Source organism: Aegilops tauschii, chromosome 5 (assembly GCF_002575655.3).
Source record: "Aegilops tauschii subsp. strangulata cultivar AL8/78 chromosome 5, Aet v6.0, whole genome shotgun sequence".
In the NCBI taxonomy this organism is placed as follows: domain Eukaryota; kingdom Viridiplantae; phylum Streptophyta; class Magnoliopsida; order Poales; family Poaceae; genus Aegilops; species Aegilops tauschii.
In genome coordinates this window covers 19,114,954-19,136,982 of record NC_053039.3, presented here as the reverse complement: position 1 = coordinate 19,136,982, position 22,029 = coordinate 19,114,954, and the positions used below count along the sequence as shown (strand labels likewise).

The 22,029-nt window shown below is 45.7% G+C and overlaps 1 pseudogene; it reads right to left on the bottom strand.

The window, feature by feature from the left end:
* The window catches only part of LOC109758514 (protein FAR1-RELATED SEQUENCE 5-like), a 91,752-nt pseudogene that overhangs the window by 13,250 nt on the left and 56,473 nt on the right, over positions 1 to 22,029 (bottom strand).

Sequence of the window (22,029 nt, the reverse complement as noted above, 5' to 3'; positions counted from 1 at the left end):
TCCATACTGATGGAATTTTGGAATCACTTGGTACTTGCAAACCGTGCCTTATGGGCAAGATAACCAAAACACCGTTCTCCGGAACTATGGAGAGAGCAACAGATTTGTTGGAAATCATACATACAGATGTATGTGGTCCGATGAATATTGAGGCTCGTGGCGGATATCGTTATTTTCTCACCTTCACAGATGATTTGAGCAGATATGGGTATATCTACTTAATGAAACATAAGTCTGAAACATTTGAAAAGTTCAAAGAATTTCAGAGTGAAGTTGAAAATCATCGTAACAAGAAAATAAAATTTCTACGATCTGATCGTGGAGGAGAATATTTGAGTTACGAGTTTGGCCTACATTTGAAACAATGCGGAATAGTTTCGCAACTCATGCCACCCGGAACACCACAGTGTAATGGTGTGTCCGAACGTTGTAATCGTACTTTATTAGATATGGTGCAATCTATGATGTCTCTTACTGATTTACCGCTATCGTTTTGGGGTTATGCTTTAGAGACGGCTGCATTCACTCTAAATAGGACACCATCGAAATCCGTTGAGACGACGCCTTTTGAACTATGGTTTGGCAAGAAACCAAAGTTGTCGTATCTTAAAGTTTGGGGTTGCGATGCTTATGTGAAGAAACTTCAACCTGATAAGCTCGAACCTAAATCGGAGAAATGTGTCTTCATAGGATACCCAAAGGAGACTGTTGGGTACACCTTCTATCACAGATCCGAAGGCAAGGTATTCGTTGCTAAGAATGCATCCTTTCTAGAGAAGGAGTTTCTCTCGAAAGATGTGAGTGGGAGGAAAGTAGAACTTGATGAGGTAACCGTACCTGCTCCCTTATTGGAAAGTAGATCATCGCAGAAATCAGTTTCTGCGACACCTACACCAAATAGTGAGGAAATTAATGATAATGATCATGAAACTTCACATCAAGTTATTACTCAACCTCATAGGTCAACTAGATCAAGATCCGCACCAGAGTGGTACGGCAATCCTGTTCTGGAGGTCATGTTACTAGACCATGATGAACCTACGAACTATGAAGAAGTGATGGTGAGCCCAGATTCCACAAAATGGCTTGAAGCCATGAAATCCGAGATGGGATCCATGTATGAGAACAAAGTATGGACTTTTGTGGACTTGCCCGATGGTCGGCAAGCCATTGAAAATAAATGGATCTTCAAGAAGAAGACTGACGCTGATGCTAATGTTACTGTCTATAAAGCTTGACTTGTTGCAAAAGGTTTTCGACAAGTTCAAGGGATTGACTACGATGAGACCTTCTCACCCGTAGCGATGCTTAAGTCTGTCCGAATCATGTTAGCAATTGCCGCATTTTATGATTATGAAATTTGGCAAATGGATGTCAAAACTGCATTCCTGAATGGATTTCTGGAAGAAGAGTTGTATATGATGCAACCGGAAGGTTTTGTCGATCAAAAGGGAGCTAACAAAGTGTGCAAGCTCCAGCGATCCATTTATGGACTGGTGGAAGCCTCTCGGAGTTGGAATAAATGCTTTGTTAGTGTGATCAAAGCATTTGGTTTTATACAGACTTTTGGAGAAGCCTGTATTTACAAGAAAGTGAGTGGGAGCTCGATAGCATTTCTGATATTATGTGGATGACATATTACTGATTGGAAATGATATAGAATTTCTGGATAGCATAAAGGGATACTTGAATAAGAGTTTTTCAATGAAAGACCTTGGTGAAGCTGCATATATATTAGGCATTAAGATCTGTAGAAATAGATCAAGACGCTTAATTGGACTTTCACAAAGCACATACCTTGACAAAGTTTTGAAGTTCAAAATGGATCAAGCAAAGAAAGGGTTCTTTCCTGTACTACAAGCTGTGAGATTGAGTAAGACTCAATGCCCGACCACTGCAGAAGATAGAGAGAAGATGAAAGATGTTCACTATGCTTCAGCCATAGGCTCTATCCTGTATGCAATGCTATGTACCAGACCTGATGTGTCCCTTGCTATAAGTTTAGCAGGGAGGTACCAAAGTAATCCAGGAGTGGATCACTAGACAGCGGTCAAGAACATCCTGAAATACCTGAAAAGGACTAAGGATATGTTTCTCGTTTATGGAGGTGACAAAGAGCTCATCGTAAGAGGTTACGTTGATGCAAGCTTTGACACTGATCCGGACGATTCAAAATCACAAACCGGATACGTATTTACATTGAACGGTGGAGCTGTCAGTTGGTGCAGTTCTAAGCAAAGTGTCGTGGCGGGATCTACGTGTGAAGCAGAATCCATAGCTGCTTCGGAAGCAGCAAATGAAGGAGTCTGGATGAAGGAGTTCATATCCGATCTAGGTGTCATACCTAGTACATCGGGACCAATGAAAATCTTATGTGACAATACTGGTGCAATTGCCTTAGCAAAGGAATCTAGATTTCACAAGAGAACCAAGCACATCAGAAGACGCTCCAATTCCATCCGGGATTTAGTCCAGGTGGGAGACATAGAAATTTCCAAGATAAATACGGATCTGAATGTTGTAGACCCGTTGACTAAGCCTCTTCCACGAGCAAAACAGATCAGCACCAAGACTCCATGGGTGTAAGGATCATTACTATGTAATCTAGATTATTGACTCTAGTGCAAGTGGGAGACTGAAGGAAATATGCCCTAGAGGCAATAATAAAGTATTATATATTTCCTTATATCATGATAAATGTTTATTATTCATGCTAGAATTGTATTAACCGGAAACATAATACATGTGTGAATACATAGACAAACAGAGTGTCACTAGTATGCCTCTACTTGACTAGCTCGTTAATCAAAGATGGTTATGTTTCCTAGCCATAGACATGAGTTGTCATTTGATTAACGGGATCACCTCATTAGGAGAATGACGTGATTGACTTGACCCATTCCGTTAGCTTAGCACCCGATCGTTTAGTATGTTGCTATTGCTTTCTTCATGACTAATACATGTTCCTATGACTATGAGATTATGCAACTCCCGTTTATCGGAGGAACACTTTGTGTGCTACCAAATGTCACAACGTAACTGGGTGATTATAAAGGTGCTCTACAGGTGTCTCCAAAGGTACTTGTTGGGTTGGCGTATTTCGAGATTAGGATTAGTCACTCCGATTGTCGGAGAGGTATCTCTGGGCCCACTCGGTAATGCACATCACTATAAGCCTTGCAAGCATTGTGACTAATGAATTAGTTGCAGGATGATGTATTACAGAACGAGTAAAGAGACTTTCTGGTAACGAGATTGAACTAGGTATCGAGATACCGACGATCGAATCTCGGGCAAGTAACATACCGATGACAAAGGGAACAACGTATGTTGTTATGCGGTCTGACCGATAAAGATCTTCGTAGAATATGTGGGAGCCAATATGGGCATCCAGGTCCCGCTATTGGTTATTGACCGGAGACGTGTCTCGGTCATGTCTACATAGTTCTCGAACCCAAAGGGTCTGCACGCTTAAAGATACGATGACAGTTATATTATGAGTTTATATGTTTTGATGTACCGAAGGTTGTTCGGAGTCCCGGATGTGACCACGGAAATGACGAGGAGTCGCGAAATGGTCGAGACATAAAGATTGATATATTGGACGACTATATTCGGACACCGGAAGTGTTCCGGAGAAGTTTCGGATTTACCGGAGTGCCGGAGGGTTACCGGAACCCCCCGGGGAAGTATTGGGCCTTGGTGGGCCTTGAGGGGAGAGAGAGGGCAGCAGCCAGGAGGTGGCGTGCCCCCTCCCAAGGGGAGTCCTAGTTGGACTAGGAGAGGGGGGCGCAGCCCCCTTTCCCTCTCCCTCTCCCTCTCTTTCCTTCCCCCCCCCTTCTTTCCTAGTAGGACTATCAAAGGGGAGTCCTACTCCTACTAGGAGGAGGACTCCCCCTCTCTCCTTGGCGCGCCTAGGGCAGCCGGCCTCCCCCTTGCTCCTTTATATACGGGGGCAGGGGGGCACCTAAGGACACACTTGATATACGATATTTTAGCCGGGTGCGGTGCCCCCCTCCACCAGATTACACCTCGATAATACCGTCGCGGAGCTTAGGCGAAGCCCTGCGTCGGTGGAACATCATCATCGTCACCACGCCGTTGTGCTGACGAAACTCTCCCTCAACACTCGGTTGGATCGGAGTTCGAGGGACGTCATCGAGCTGAACGTGTGTAGAACTTAGAGGTGCCGTACGTTCGGTACTTGATCGGTCGGATCGTGAAGACGTACGACTACATCAACCGCGTTGTAATAACGCTTCCGCTGTCGGTCTATGAGGGTACGTAGACAACACTCTCCCCTCTTGTTGCTACGCATCACCATGATCTTGCGTGTGCGTAGGAACTTTTTTGAAATTACTACGTTCCCCAACACCCATAACACCCAACCGCGTAAGGAACGCAAAATCAAGGAACATAACACCGGTATGACGGAAACTAGGGTGGCAAGAGTGGAACAAAACACCAGGCATAAGGCCGAGCCTTCCACCCTTTACCAAGTATATAGATGCATTAATTAAATAAGATATATTGTGATATCCCAAAATATCCATGTTCCAACATGGAACCAACTTCATCTTCACCTGCAACTAGTAACTATAAGAAGGGCTGAGCAAAAGCGGTAACTTAGCCAAACAACGGTTTGCTAGGAAAGGATGGTTAGAGGCTTGACATGGCAATATGGGAGGCATGATATAACAAGTGGTAGGTAGCGCGGCAAAGCAATAGAGCGAACAACTAGCAAGCAAAGATAGAAGTGATTTCGAGGGTATGGTCATCTTGCCTGAGATCCCGCAAGGAAGAAGAACGAGTCCATGAAGAAGACAAACGGACGTAGTAGAACGAATCCTCACAACTCCTGAACAAAACCGAAGCTAACGAGAGAAGCAAACCGGAAAGAAGCAAACAACATGGTAAACAACCATCACATAAACATGACATGATGCGCAACCAAGTATGATGCATGTCCGGTTTAATGAGGCATGGCATGGCAAGGTGCACAAACAATACTACAAATTAAGCGGAGCTCAATATGCAACGACTTGCATATTGACGAAACACCACATTCAAGTTATTTAGTTTGCTCTCGTTTAGGAACAAGACAAGATTAAATGTTGGTTAACATGGAAAGAGGTGAAGCATAATTAAACTGACTATTTAGGCAAGTTTAAATGAGGCAGGAACAACAAACAACAATTCCGGAAAATCCTCATATGCATATTTCGAATTTCCTACTGTTCTGCCCTAAACACAATTTTAATGTTGTTAAACAGCAAAATAAAGTGCACCATGTTAAACTAGGCATTTTTCTACCCCATTTAGATATAAAGTTTATTAAATTTGGAGCTACGGTTATTTAGTTATGAAATAAATCATTTTAGCATGGCATTTGAGCAAATTTAATCAAACAGCAATTTTAAACATTTTAAACATTTATGAAAGTGGAATATTGTGAAACTAGATGAAATTCTAAGCATTTTACATGTATATAAAACATTTTAATCCGATGCTCGGTTAGTGAATTATGATATGCGTGAACAAAGAGGGTTTTCCAGCAAATCTGTAAATCCTGGATAATAGCTAAATTCGTCCAGAGAGGAAATAAAAAAACATGACATGGGCCGAAACCGGCTATCCCAACAGTGCAGACGGGGGAGGGTTTGGGTGGCTGCTCACATCGGGCTCTCGGCCAGAAGCGGAAAATCAGCTGGGCTGGAGGCGCGCTGGGACTTGGAGGTCAGCCACGCTGGCGCTGGACCAAGTCAACAAAGGGGCAGCGCTGGCCGTCTCATTCGTGAAGCAGGGGACGGCGGCTGGCGATGCGGGATGCAGGCATGACGGCGACCTCCGGCGACGAGTGGATGGACGAGCGGGACGGATCCGGTGCGAAGGAGGTCGAGGAGGGCCGAGGCGAGGCAGTGGCGTTCTCCTCTGCTCGATACAGAGCAAGCAGAGGCCGGCGGAACAAGCTTCAGGCACAGGGGAGGAGCAGGGGACGGGCCTGGCCGGAGAGGAGACCGGCGGCGCGACGCGAGGGGACGCGAGCTCCATGGCAGAGGGAGCGATGACGTGCCTGCTCCCCTGCTCGAGATCGAGCGAGGACGAGGGAAGCAGAGGAGGCCGCGCCTGGACTTGCGGAGCAGGAGGGTCCTGCAGGAGGTGGTTGAGGGGGAAGACGGTGCGCGGTCGAGGTGACTGCAAGCTCCAGAGGGACTTGGCGGGGCGGCGGCTGCTGCGGTGATGTTCATGGCGGCTCCTGCGGGCAACACACATCGAGAAAGAGAGAGAGGGATCAGAGAACGGAAGTTGAAGTGGGCCAGGGAGGAAGGGAAAGAAAATGGAGCGCGACGGGGATGGCCTGGCGATGGCTCTACAGCTGCTGCTAGCCGGTGGCTCGGTGTCAAAGCCGACGGGAACGTGGTGCTCGGGGAGCCCCTCGGGCGCGAGAGGAGGCTGGAGTCTCGGGGTCGAGCTCCTCTTGAACGGAGCGAGGCTACTGCGATTGATTTGGAAGGGATCGGGAGCAGGCTCGCTGGTTGGGTGGAGAGATCGGGAGGGATCCCAAGGAAGAAGGAGGTTGGTCGGGTGGCTCGAATGGATCGGGCAAGATCCCGAGGACGGAGAAGATAGGAGCGGCGGCGGCGCGGAGGATTTGATGGATGCGACAGCTAGGGCTAGGGTTTAGGCTGTTTATATAATAGGTTGATTTTGTGAAGGGGTTCCCTCGTCCCTCCGATCGTAATCGGACGACCGAGAAATAAATAGGTAGGGAGTCCAAACAAGAAAACGGAGATGTTTTAGGGACGTTTGGGGATGATCCGGACCCAACGGTGATGACTGAGCGGGTCGGGTTTGGGACAGGTTTCGGATGCACGCGAGAAGGGGTGGTATGAAAAGTGAGCAGAGAGACTCCGGCTAAAGCAAGAAAGAAAACAAACATCCATGTTGCAAGGGGTCCGAGAAATGTCAACAGATACAAACGGGAAGCGGCACTACGAAGGGATGCAAGTTTTATGAAAACATGAGAATGCAATGCTCATGATGACATGATGAATGCAACAAGCAAATAAAACACATGGCAACAACGAAAAACATGGAAGGCGTCTGGAGCGTCGGTCTTGGGGCGTTACAACACTCCTCCACTTACAAGAGATCTCGTCCCGAGATCTAAGGATGGCACCGGAGAGAAGCGGAAGAGGAAGAGGTAAAACAAAGTTGCTTCTTTGACAAACGAGTGAAACCACGAACCTTGAGAGGTTGAATAAATCGAAAGAAAGAATACAATGGAGGTGAACGAGATTGCAAACCTCCTGTAACGCCCACGATGCGGCTATATCTCCCACGTGTCGAGGCACGTCTTAGAGGCATAACCGCATAGTGGTTTTGTCGCAAGAAGGGTCATCTTCACACAATCCCATGTAATGAACAAGAATGGGATAAAGAGTTGGCTTACAATCGCCACTTCACACAATACATAAATATAATTCATATATCATCCAAAATACAAACATATAGACCGACTACGGTCAAAATCCAGATGAAAAATAAGACAACCCCAAATGCTAGATCCCCGATCGTCCCAACTGGGCTCCACTACTGATCATCAGGAAAAGACACATAGTAACGACCACGTTCCTCGTCGAACTCCCACTTGAGATTGACCCCATCATCTGCACTGACATCGTCGGCACCTGCAACTGTTTTGGTAGAATCTGTGAGTCACGGGGACTCAGCAATCTCACACCCGCGAGATCAAGACTATTTAAGCTTGTAGAGAAGGATGGTGTAATGAGGTGGAGCTGCAGCGGCAATAAGCATATATGGTGGCTATCATACGCAAAAGAGAGCGAGAAGAGAAGAAACGGAACGGTCGTCATCTATCAATGACCAAGAAGTGATCCTGAACTCCTACTTACGCCATACATAACTCAGACCGTGTTCACTTCCCGGACTCCGCCGAGAAGAGACCATCACGGCTACACACGCAGTTGATGTATTTTAATTGGGTCAAGTGACAAGTTCTCTACAACCGGACATTAACAAATTCCCATCTGCCTCATAACCGCGGGCACGGCTTTTGAAAGATAATACCCTGCAGGGGTGTCCCAACTTAGCCCATCATAAGCTCTCACGGTCAACGAAGGATAAACCTTCTCCCGGAAAGACCCGATCAGTCTCGGAATCCCGGTTTACAAGACATTTCGACAATGGTAAAACAAGACCAGCAAAGCCGCCCGAATGTGCCGACAAATCCCGATAGGAGATGCACATATCTCGTTCTCAGGGCACACCGGATTGTCCAAGCTTCCGATAGGCCAGCCCAGAGTTGCCCCTGGTGGCCACCGGCGACTGACAGTTTGGACCAATACTCAGAGGAGCACTGGCCCGGGGGTTTAAATAAAGATGACCCTCGGGCTCCAGAAAACCCGGGGGAAAGGCTTAGGTGGCAAATGGTAAAACCAAGGTTAGGCCTTCCTAGAGGAGTTTTATTCAAGGCGAACTGTCAAGGGGGTCCCATAAATCACCCGACTGCGTAAGGAACGCAAACTCAAGGAATATAATACCGGTATAACAGAAACTAGGGCGGCAAGAGTGGAACAAAACACTAGGCATAAGGCCGAGCCTTGCACCCTTTACCAAATATATATAGATGCATTAAATAAATAAGATATATTGTGATATCCCAACATATCCATGTTCCGACATGGAACAAACTTCAACTTCACCTGCAACTAGCAACGCTATAAGAAGGGCTGAGCAAAAGCGGTAACTTAGCCAAACAACGGTTTGCTAGGAAAGGATGGTTAGGGGCTGACATGGCAATATGGGAGACATGATATAGCAAGTGATAGGTAGCGCAGCATGGCAATAGAGCGAACAACTAGCAAAGCAAAGATAGAAGTGATTTCGAGGGGTGGTCATCTTGCCTGCAAGGTTCTCAGAGTTGTCGAAAGCTTGATCCTCGTAAGCGTACTCGACAGGTTCCTCGTTCACGAACTCGTCTCCAGGCTCTACCCAAGACAAGACACAAACAAACGGAACAACAATCAATCATGAGGAATGCACAAGCAACATGATGCAACACATGTATGATGTGCAAGATATGATATGTGATGCATATGCGTGCTCCGGAAGGAAAATGATGAACAAGGCAGTAACTTGGCAAACCAAGCATGCCACTGGAAAGATGAGATGATTTCGGTCGAAATCGATATAAAGATCACCGGAAACGGATGCACGGTTTGCAAATGGCGAGCAAAACAAGAATGACACGAATCTGCGATTAACAGCATGATAGCACTTAGAATGCAACAAGCAACAATGCTACAGCACTCCAACATAGAAACAAAGCACACGGCAGTAATCTACAGGAGATGCTTGAAAAAAGATGAACACTGAGCTTCTGATAGTTCACAACATATCAAGCTCAAACAAGCATGGCAAAAGTGCAAAAGATAACAGGATCACAGACTTCGTGAAAAACTGGACATGGCAGAAAACAGCATCAGGTAGCAATGTTCAGAGCACGAAATCAACATGCTACAGCAACAAGATTGAGTCATGCTATGGCACTCCATAATTGCAAACAAGGGCAGGAATGGATCAATTACAACTATAGCTACAAAACATCCTTACTGAACATCTCCAAAATATGCATGGATCTCTCTGTAGCATCAAGTTTACATGGCAACAAAATAACAGCAGACAAGGACTTAGAGAAATCACCAAGTCCCTGAAATCAGAAACATTACGGAGCCTACTTTGCATGCTTGTGCTAGTCACCACAGAGATCACAAAAATACATGGCATACACCCTTGGAAAGATGGCATGGCATACAACAAAACACATGTAGAGCTCATGCCCATATGATGCACAGATTAAATGATACAAAAATGACAAATCTGCAAGTTCTGATAAGAACCAGCAGATAACAGCAACTAGCCCTCTTGCAACAGAGATTTGGGCATCAAGATGAGGTCTAATGAACATGGTGCAACTGAACAAAATGAAGAGCATCATGAGACAAACAACTTGACATATTACACGCGTGAAACGGAGCTACATGCAAGGAGTTGTTCAACGATGAACATGGGCATATGCTGTGAAGAGAAAAGACTTAGGAAAAAAACGGAATCGAGAAGTCAACGGCTACAGTAACTTCCAGATCGAGATCTGGCGATGGAGCTCCGGTGGCGCTCGTCTTCGGCGACAGGAGGAAGGGGAGATGGCGCGGGGAGGCGTTGGGGAGGCGGCGGCGATCCCGGGCGCGACGGCGGGCGGAGCCGCGGTGGTGCGGCGAGGCGGCGCCTCGACCGGCGGCGAGGAGCGCGGCTGGCGGCGGCGGCGACGCTGCCTGGCGCGGCGGCGGCGCGGCGAGGAGAAGGCGGCGGGGCACGGCGGAGCAACGGGCGGCGGCTCGGGGCCCGGTCGCGCGCGGGCGGGCCGGCCTCGGGCCAGGCAGGCTGGCGCGGTGGAGGAGGTCCGCGGGACATGTGGCGGCTCGCGAGTGGCTGGAGGCGGCGGCGGCTTTGTCCGGCCGGCGTACGGACACGTCCGGCGTGGCGCGAGGGAAAATGCTAGGGTTCGTCTGCGTTTCGTTTCGTGAGGGGATGCTCTTTTATAGCTAGAGGGAGCTAAGAGGCTCCAAATGAGGTGCGGGTTTCGCCCACACGATCGTGATCGAACGACCTAGAGCATGGAAGAGAGTTTTGTGGGTTTTGGGCTGGTTTTGAGGGGGGTTTTGCTGCACACACAAATGGACTTTGCGGATGCCCGGTTAACCGTTGGAGTACCAAACGACCTCCAAATGGAACGAAACTTGACCGGTGGTCTCCGGGTGGTATACTAGGGCCACTTGACAAGCCTCGGTCCATTCCGAGAAAGTTTGACACCCGCTCACAAAAGAAAACAAGAGGGGTGCACCGGAGGAGATAGGAGCGCCGGGTTGCAAAACGGACAACGGGGAAAATGTTCGGATGCAAGAGACGAACACGTATGCAAATGCAATGCACATGATGACATGATATGAAATGCATGACATGAACAAAATGCAAAACGAAAGACAAAACCCTACCACGGAGAGAAATATCATAACACATAGCCGAAAATGGCAAGAGTCGGAGTTACAAATATGGCAAGTTACATGCGGGGTGTTACACCTCCGTTAGCAAAGAGGAACAAGGAACATTCGAGAACCTTGTAGGTTGAAAGACATGAAATAAGAGCTTCAAGAACCAAAAGAATATAATCACACCGGTATAATGAGATAGCCATGGAACAAGAATGACAGAATTTGGACAACACTCCGGTAGAAAAGAGAAGAAAACTTGATAAGATGAAAAGATATTGAAGAGATGATACAACACTCCGGTTGGAAATGGAAGTAATAGAATTTGAACTTGGCAAAATGAAAGCACTTGGATGAGACTCCAGTTAAAAGAGGAATGATAGACACAACAGCCCGGTTAAATGGATAAGCATGTAAAAGAACATGATCTTGATAAAACGAGACAATGGGTCAAAGAGAGGAACATCACAATGCCTCCAGGACGAACAAATAGAAGATAGATCATCAGAATAAGAGAACAGAGAAGGAAATGATAACTTCTACCACAATTGAATTTGGGAAGCATCCTTCCAAGAAGGTTAGAACAGAGTTGTTTGAAAACCAACAACGAAATGAATAAACTTGTAGTGGGCTTATGGAAAACTTCTCAAAATTATGAGGTCAAATTCTGTCACTAATGGAAACAATAGATTGGATTGGTATGAACAAGGAGACAAGAAACTTATTTCACCGGGAGGAAAAATGAAGAACTTGGGTCATTTATAAGCACCATAAATAGCAAGAATCCTTAGGGAAAGCTTTAGGTGAAATATAACCCAAGATAACTTCAATGAAGAGATTGATGGGTTGAAAAGATCTCGTGAACGAATTGAAAATGATGGTTTTAAAATATGTAATTCCCGGCAACTTGTGAATCATGAACCATGAAGGGGGATTGTCAAGAATGATATAACACCATCTCAAAAGATAAGATAGAGAGAATTGCACTTTGGAATGCAAGATGAAGAATACTTGAGCTCCTCCAAGAACAATCTTGAAGAACACTTCAAGAATGAGTTAAATCTTTAGCGAACCACCATATAGAGCCTCCATGAAGAACTCCGGTAATAAAAGAATGATCAAACGAAACGGAAGTTGAAAACACAAGGTGAAGCCTTGCGATGATTTAGATTGAGCTTCGCGGCAATATAACCGAGAAAACTTGTTACTCCGGAAAAGGAAAAGATGAAACACTAGAACCGAGAATTATTTCATCATGAACAATCTCCGGAAGAAAAGAATTGAATCACCTCAAGGAAATAAGAATAAGATTTATTGTATGCTTATCCTTCATCAAATTAAATTGATGACTAGCAATGGATTTGGCATACTACTTATTCCTATAGAAGGGATTAAGAGAGATATAGCGCAAACTTCAGAAGGTATTGATGGAACCACCGGTGGGATGTGGAAACAACGAATGAATTAATATGATAACAAAGGAAGTGAAATCTTGAACGAACCACCGTAAGAATTGAAAAAGAAAGTAGAAAAGGCACAATTCACCGGGAAGAATTGGAAAACGAATGAAGATACTTGAGGGGACTTAGATACATGAGAACAAAGAGATCGTGAACTGATTAGAGGGTAGTTGAACGATGCACCGGTAGGATTTGGAGAATGAGAGCTGAAAGCTGGAATGAGTAATTCTGAGATGATGAGTTCCGCAGAATCAAACTGAAAAGACTCCTGAATTGCTCCGGATGGGTGAAAAGAATTCTCACAATAAAAAACAATTATGAGAGGATGGGATCAAGCTAGAACCATGAATCTTTGGAAGAACGGGTAAGGGTTTAATAGGAACTCTTCTTCGGTCTTCAAAATCCCAGAATGACGATGAGAAACACCATGAATTGTTGAGGCACTCCGGAATGAAGAATAGAAGGTTGAACCAATGATGAAAGAATTTGAAAGATCTTGGAGAAAGACATTTGACTGGTGACAATTCATTCTTACGTCAAACTTTGAAAATAATTTGAGAATCGCTCCCGATAAATTAGAAGAGTCAGGTAAGATCCTGGGAAAAAACCTGTGGGTTAGGGCCCACTCAAAAGATACACCGTTGAATGATTAAAAGAAAGATTGTGCCGGTCGAATTAAATGGCTCAAAAGAGATAACAACCTCGAGATAGCTTGAACGGATTGGAAATGGAAATGTGAATCTTCTCAGATATCTTGTACACTCCGGAACCAATGAAAATAGTGAGAGGTGAATGATTGAGAGGCGCACCGGTACGAGAAAGCATTGAAGCGAGGAAAGGAATATGATCAACACTGAAAGCTTGAATTGAATCCACCGGAGAAGAAATAACAACGAAGGATGATGAACTTGAAGCTTCGTTAGTATCTTCATGGGAAATCATCGGATCAGAACATTGATTGAAAAGAGTGAAGAGACTTCACATGAATAAATGGATACTTGATTAAAATATATGAGTCCTTGAAGAAAAACGGTGGGAGGGCGGGAAAAACAAAGGCAACTTGGGCAGATGGAATGGACACCATTGGGAAAACTTAGAGTTGATCTTGCGGATGTTGAAAATGATCGGGTCCACTTGAAGAGAAGCACACCGGTTGGAAATAGAATTGGGATGACACTCTTGATGACCAAGAAGGATTAACACTCCCATAGAAACATGAGAACACCACTTGGAAAAGGTATGGAATCAACACTTGACATTGAAGCAGCTCGAATACCACAACTTAAAACAAAACAAAGGATTGGCTTGCAAAATAAGCCAGAAACAAACATATGATAGATCCCATATCGTATCATGTGTCTGTTGGAAAGATATTCTAGGAGCTACTTGAATTCCCACCTATAAACTCCCGAAACTTTCTGGTTATGCAATCAGGTGTTGGGGATAAAGGGGACGCAATATATCTCACCCAAACTAACAATCCCTAGATCCAGCTGTATCCATCCATCAACACATAACCAAGAAAACTCCGGAAATCGTGTACCTCAACCTTCGAAAAGCATCCGTTATACGAGTTATGGCAATAGTCCCGAACTCCCGCCCCAGTACTGGGTGGCGTCGAGGTGATCTCACCAACAACTGCATAAAAGAGATTTTCGATGTTGGTGAAACTCAGGTATTCCAGAACTGCAACGATAAATTTGTGACGACAACACCTCGGAGCTCAACTCCCCGGGACACTGCCACAGCCCCTAAATGTCGGGAGGCACCAAGAACAATGTTCTCGTCACAAAACCATCGGAACGATTCCAAGATACCCACGTGATCCTAAAAAAATTTAAGTGAAAACTGAGGAGAGGAAAGTCAAAACATCTACGTCAGGAGACCTCACCAGAGCAACGAAGGGGCTGAGGAGTAAAAAGAATCCTACTCTCCGATATATATAGTCCTAAGACTCAAAACATTTTGTTCTAGACTCAACAACGTCAGCGATTCGATCAAGGAGGGGGCTCCTAAGTCGGGGATGGCTCTGATTACCAACTTGTAAAACCACCATGCGGTTATGCCTCCAAGTCGTGCCTCGACACGTGGGAGATATAGCCGCATCGTGGGTGTTACAGTTCATGTCCATTACTTTTAGTATGTGACAGCACACAATCCCGTCCCATTCGAATTTGCAGCATTGGCAGTAGTATTCGCCTTCGCTTATCGATGCCTTCACAAAGTAGTTCCTTCCTTGTCCGGGTCTTCAGGTTCTGAATCCGACATGCCCATGATAGAACACACCTTGAACGTATGTTCGTCCACCTGGAAAGCCGTGTACATGCTGGCAATTGCAGTTCATTAAACATGGCAATTGCTATTTATTAAACATGGCAACTACATAACAACTTCATTTGGCATTTGCATTCCATACCATCATGGCCAGTGGAAGTACAGTTCATTAAACATGGCAACTGCAGTTGAGCAAACATGGCAACTGCAGTTGGGTAAACATGGCAACTACAGTTGAGTAAACATGGCAATTTAAGTTCATTAAACATGGCAAACTGTAGTTCATTAAACATGGCAACTACATATCATGGTTACTCTGTACTCAATGGCTACTTTTCAAAAAAATCATCATTTTCAAATAAGCTTTTCAACCGAATTGCATTCTACATGGCACCTACTACATTCATGATTGTGCAAATAAGATTGTAACACAACTGACTTACTTGTTAAAAATCTTGTCGGTGTATATCTTGCTCATCTGCCTCTCGATTGGTAAATACGTTAGCAATTTTGGTTGCTTGAGCGCGGTGTTTGCTTCTTGCTGTAGCTTGGACCCCAGTATTTTTTGTTGCAAAGCGGTGTACTGCTTAGCAAACTGTAGCAATGAGTTGCCAGGGCTGACGTACCGCTTCAAAACAGCATTGAACCCCTCACTGTGCTGTGTAGTCTACAGAAACGGGAAGAAGCACTGCATGAAGTAGGCCGGCACCCAGTACATTCGCTTTTCCCACAAGCTAGCAAGCGTCTCGTGGTCTTGGACTTGATATGTTTCAATCATAGCCATCCAGATCCTTTCAAACTCCTCCACCGTCAAGCTGTGGTCCATGCACAGCTCGAATACCTTATGCAGCTCTGGACGGTCAGCAAAGAGCGGTCCTAGCGTCTCCTCAACCTTCTTTACAATGTGCCACCTGCAGTGCCTGTGCACTGCCAACAGAAAGACCTCCTCTATGCCTGCACGCATGCTAAAATCCTGGTCAGTTATTATGTTCATCGGAGCAAGTCCACCCATGCACTCCAAGAAGGTCTTGAACAGCCAAATGTACCCATCCGTGTCTTCGGTCCGACCGAGCCCGCATCCGAAGTGCAATGACTGATTGTGGTTATTTATTCCTACGAATGGAGCGCATGGCAACTTGTACATATTGGTGAGATATGTCGCGTCGAATGAAATGCAGTCTCGGAAATGTTTGTAGGCTCTTCTTGCAGCACCATCCACCCAATACAAGTTCCTGACACGGTCCTCATCGTCCAATCTTATCCTGTAGAAGAAATCTGGATCTTCTTTCACTTTCTCATCGAAGTAGGCTATCGTGGCTTCTATGTCAGCCAACTTGCTTTCTCTATGGTACTTTGCCTTTAGGTTTGTGACGTCCGCCGGTATGTAGGGCATGCTACTCAGAGTCCCATTTTTGTTGTGGATGAGGGAGAGTATCTGGACCATTCCTGATGGACCGACGTTACAATCATGTAGCAGTTTTATGAATTTCTTCTCGAGGGGGGTGAATCCCCTGTGGGCGGTCACAAATTTTACCAGGTCAAACTTCTTTATTAGCTCGTGGTTGTGCTCGTCAAAATATACATTGACCACCCATTGTGCTCCATCTACGTTCAGCTTACATCGGACAGGGCATTCCGTCTTGACAATGATACCTCTGTTTCGTTCCGGAACGACAGGCGCATCACCTTTGCCCTTCTTGTTTCTTCGTGCCTTGTAGCACCTGATCTAACCTCTGCTGTACTCGTTAGTTTTTTTAATTTTCCTATGGTATTCGGTGTTGACTGCAAACCCATGGAACTTTGCATATGTCTGGTAGAATTCCTTTGCATCTTCAAACGAATCAAATCTCTGCCCAAGATACGGTGCCTGAGGTACTATGATTTCTGATTGCCCACCATCTTCATCCCCTTGTGCTTCATCATCAGTTTCATCATTCACTTCAGTATCGGCGGCTGTTTCATCTGCTTGAGTGTTGCTTGTGCTGGTCTGCAAAGGTGTGCTTGTCGGCATTGCTGGAACGATTGCCATTTCCAACACTGACTCGGCATTGTTTGTTGCATGGGTGTTGGCTGGCTGGTGGAACGCGTCTTCCATGCGCTCAGAGCTCCCTGCAGTAGATGTCCCCGCACCGCTGTTAATTGTAGTTGAAGGTCCTACAATAAAAAATCAGGTACGAGCGTAAGATTTTGCTTGAATGGCATGTTTAGCGTAACGGAGTACAACAACTGCATGTGATTTTGCATGACATCAGTCACACAGCAAGCCGTGAATCTGCATATGGCCATGCATGGCAACTGTAATTCTCCAGTAATGGCAGATGCAGTCCAACAACATGGCAACTATTGTTGCCAACACATGGCAATCAGCGTCTTTTAGCATCAGAACTTGTAGTATATAGCAATGGCAGCTACAGTCCAACATACATGGCAACTACTGTTGCCAACACATGGCAACCAGTATATTCTAGCATCAAAACTTGTATTCTAGGCCTGAGCTTAGTAGGCAAATGTGAACAATCATGAATGTTGCACCCACTCTTATAGCAATTGGCAAATCCCGAAGACAATATACGACTCTTTTTGCACACGACCACTTGGTAGCATTTTTTGTTTGTTTTTTCCACCACCACCATTACAAATCTACTTTTCCACACATGCTATTCCCACAAAAGCAAATGCAGTACTGCTTTCTGGTTCACATTATTTTTTACCTTGTTGTGCCGCATGTGCCGATCTTGTGTGGTCTGTCATTCCAAATTGATGTGCTCTATCTACAATAGCGCTTTCCTGCAACTGTGAAGCTTGCCATGAGACGTTTGCCGATGTGGTTCCACCGTAACAACCTGCGATCATGGTAGCAGTTGGTCATTGCATGGCAAATATAGTTTGTTCACCATGGCACATGTAGTGGTCCAACCATGCCACACAGATTTGTTCACACTTTGTCATCCACGGTTGTTTGTACATTGCAGTCATATTTGATTATACATGGCAACTGCAGTTGTCCAGGCATGGCAACTGCAGTTGTGCAGCCATGGCAACTGCAGTTGTCCAGGCAGATCAACTGCATCTGTCAGATATGTTCCTTTCTCCTAACTCACTGTCCACAACTTCACTTGCATGCACTCACCTGTGTACGACGTTGATGGCAGGTACATGGTTGCCGCCTGATGCCACGTGTTGCATGAAGGTCCTACATTTTTCGACATAACTCGTGAGTCTTTTGCCATCCTTGCAAGTTTAATTTCATGTCCACAACAGTAAGTTTCTTTTCCATATGCGTTACCTTGATTTGCCACATTAGCTAGCTGAAGTTGGTTGCCCGTACATTTGTCAACGTTAGCGCCCTATGAAGAAACTTGCCATGTTGTCCCCCTGATTGTGGTTTGGTCATAAGAACCTGCTAAAAATTAGATTGTAGGACATAAGTAGAATGACATCTTCATTGTCACGAACATGGAAACTGTTTCTTCTTTGTTTGTCATGCATCGTACTGATGCCCGCGTAGTGCTCTAGTAGTGGCAGCAATGGCCCTGAAGAAATTAGTTGATTGTACTCTGCTGCATCCCAAGGTGGCGTTTCCGGCCTTTGAGAAAGCCAAAAGCATTCTTGTTTTTAGTCACTGCATGAACAAGAATGCATCAACAATCCGCAAAAAGCATTCTTGTTGTTTGCACGTAGAAGATAACACGGCAATCTCATAACATTTCTTGCGTAGGCAACGAACACCTCATGGCAAGTAGGACATGCACATTCATTCTCTTTTCTGAATTCTGGATGCCAGCTATCATTTTGAAGCGATGGCAACAGACAACAAAACAGGATGGCAAGCAATAAGATAACATGGTGGCAACTACGGACAACGATAGATGGCAACTGACGTTAGATACAAGTGGCAATTATTTTTCCTCCCTCCCTATGCCAAATTCCTCCTTTCTCTCCCTATTTATAGTGATTCCTACGCATGCTCCATTACCAACTACTCGCACCAAGACAACCCAAAAGCTTGGCACAACTCTAGCATAGTTTATGGCAGATCTGGCGTATGTTTTGGTGGGCAAATGCAAAGACACACAAATTCATGGGGTGTTTGCCCTAATAGCGTTGATCCAGTCGCCATCTTGGTGGGCAAATTTGCAATTTCATATTTCTTGGCAGAAGAAGGTCGAGAAACAGAAGGATATCGGAGATCCACCTGTTTTAGCTTGTCGTCTTGGGACGGCAGGGTTGGGGTGGGACGGGGGGTGGTGATTAGCGATGGGAAGGCGCTAGGGATCCTCTCTGGTTTCCATGGAAACCAGAGAAGGAAGGCGATGGAGGTAGGGGATCGAGAGGTGGGAGACAATGGCGGCAGGGCGGACTGGGGACCGGAAGGAGCCCGGGACGGCTGGCATGCTGGGTCGTGCGGGCAGCGCGGTCGTCTGGCCCGGACGTGCGGGCGGTTTTGCCACACACCGGATGTGTGGGCTGTGGCTGCGCGCGCCCGGACGCGGTCGTGCGTGCGGGTTCTTCTCCATGCCACACGAGGCGTGCGGCACAACCACCGGATACACCACACGTGTGGCAGTTATCGGCGTCTACGAAAAATATAACGCCCATGTAACGCCCACGATGCGGCTATATCTCCCACGTGTCGAGGCACGACTTAGAGGCATAACCGCATAGTGGTTTTGTCGCAAGAAGGGTCATCTTCACACAATCCCATGTAATGAACAAGAATGGGATAAAGAGTTGGCTTACAATCGCCACTTCACACAATACATAAATATCATTCATACATCATCTAAAATACAATCATATAGACCGAGTACGGTCAAAATCCAGATGAAAATAAGACAACCCTAAATGCTAGATCCCCGATCGTCCCAACTGGGCTCCACTACTGATCATCAGGAAAAGACACATAGTAACGACCACGTTCCTCATCGAACTCCCACTTGAGATCGACGCCATCATCTACACTGGCATCGTCGGCACCTGCAACTGGTGTTGGAAGTATCTGTGAGTCACGGGGACTCAGCAATCTCACACCCGCGAGATCAAGACTATTTAAGCTTGTAGGACAAGAGGTGCAAAGAGGTGGAGCTACAGCGGCAAAACATATATGGTGGCTAACTTGCGCAAATGAGAGCGAGAAGAGAAGCAAAGGAACGGACGTCATCTAGCAATGACCAAGAAGAGGTCCTGAACACTTACTTACGTCAAACATAACACAGACCGTGTTCACTTCCCGGATTCCGCCGAGAAGAGACCATCACGGCTACACACGCACTTGGTGTATTTTAATTGGGTCAAGTGACAAGTTATCTAAAACCGGACATTAACAAATTCCCATCTGCCTCATAACCGCGGGCACGGCTTTCGAAAGATATTACCCTGCAGGGGTGTCCCAACTTAGCCCATCACAAGCTCTCACGGTCAACGAAGGATAAACCTTCTCCCGGAAAGACCCGATCAGTCTCGGAATCCCGGTTTACAAGACATCTCGACAATGGTAAAACAAGACCAGCAAAGCCGCCCGAATGTGCCGACAAATCCCGATAGGAGCTGCACATATCTCGTTCTCAGGGCACACCGGATAAGTCAAGCTACGAGTAAAACCAGACCTCGAGTTTCCCCGAGGTGGCCCCGCAGGCTGCTCGGTTCGGACCAACACTCGAAGGAGCACTGGCCCGGGGGGGGGGGTTAAAATAAGATGACCCTCGGGCTCGCGAAAACCCGGGGGAAAAGGCTTAGGCGGCAAATAGTAAAACCAAAGTTGGGCCATGCTGGAGGAGTTTTATTCAAGGCGAACTGTCAAGGGGGTCCCATAAATCACCCGACCGTGTAAGGAACGCAAACTCAAGGAACATAATCCCGGTATAACAGTAACTAGGGCGGCAAGAGTGGAACAAAACACCAGGCATAAGGCCGAGCCTTCCACCCTTTACCAAAATATATAGATGCATTAATTAAATAAGAGATATTGTGATATCCCAACATATCCATGTTCCGACATGGAACAAACTTCAACTTCACCTGCAACTAACAGCGCTATAAGAGGGGCTGAGCAAAAGCGGTAACATAGCCAAACAACGGTTTGCTAGGAAAGGATGGTTAGGGGCTGACATGGCTGAAATAGGAGACATGATATAGCAAGAGATAGGTAGCGGAGCATGGCAATAGAGCGAACAACTAGCATAGCAAAGATAGAAGTGATTTCGAGGGGTGGTCATCTTGCCTGCAAGATTCTCAGAGTTGTCGAAAGCTTGATCCTCGTAAGCGTACTCGACAGGTTCCTCGTTCACGAACTCGTCTCCCGGCTCTACCCAAGACAAGAATACAAACAAATGGAACCACAATCAACAACGAGATATGCGCAAGCAACATGATGCAAAACATGTGTGATATGCAAGATGTGATATGCGATGCATATGCGTGCTCCGGAAGGAAAATGATGAACATGGCAGTAACTTGGCAAACCAAGCATGCCACTGGAAAGATGAGATGATTTCGGTTGAAATCGATATAAAGATCACCGGAATCGGATACACGGTTTGCAAATGACAAGCAAAACAAGAATGACACGAATCTGCGATAAACAGCAAGATAGCACTTAAAATGCTACAAGTAACAATGCTACAGCACCCCAACATAGCAACAAAGCACATGGCAGTAATCTACAGGAGATGCTTGACAAAAGATGAACACTGAGCTACTGCTAGTTCACAACATATCAAGCTCAAACAAGCATGGCAATAGTGCAAAAGATTACAGGTTCACAGACTTAGTGAAAAACTGGACATGGCAGAAATCAGCATCAGGTAGCAATGTTCAGAGCACGAAATCAACATGCTACAGGAACTTAACATAGCAAAAAAAGGCATGGTAGTGTTATACTAAATGCACATGACAAAAGTCCCTTACTGACCATAAGCCAAAAAGGACCAGAAGAAATGATGGCAAGCATGTAAACATAGCAAGTTTCGTTATCAGGTTTCAGACTTAGCAGAAAACAGAGCATGGCAAAATATTAATATGTAGGCCTCTTTGTGAGCTTGATGCACTCACTACAGAGCAATGCATGACAAACCAAGCATACCTACAGCAAGAAGGCATGATTATGAAGCTATCCATGGCAAGAACAATTGCATAGCATGTATGGGTCAACTACAATAAGCTTGGCAAAAATGCATGTCATGTTAAGAATCTGCCAGAAATATTTTATAGCAAACGTAGAGCAAGAT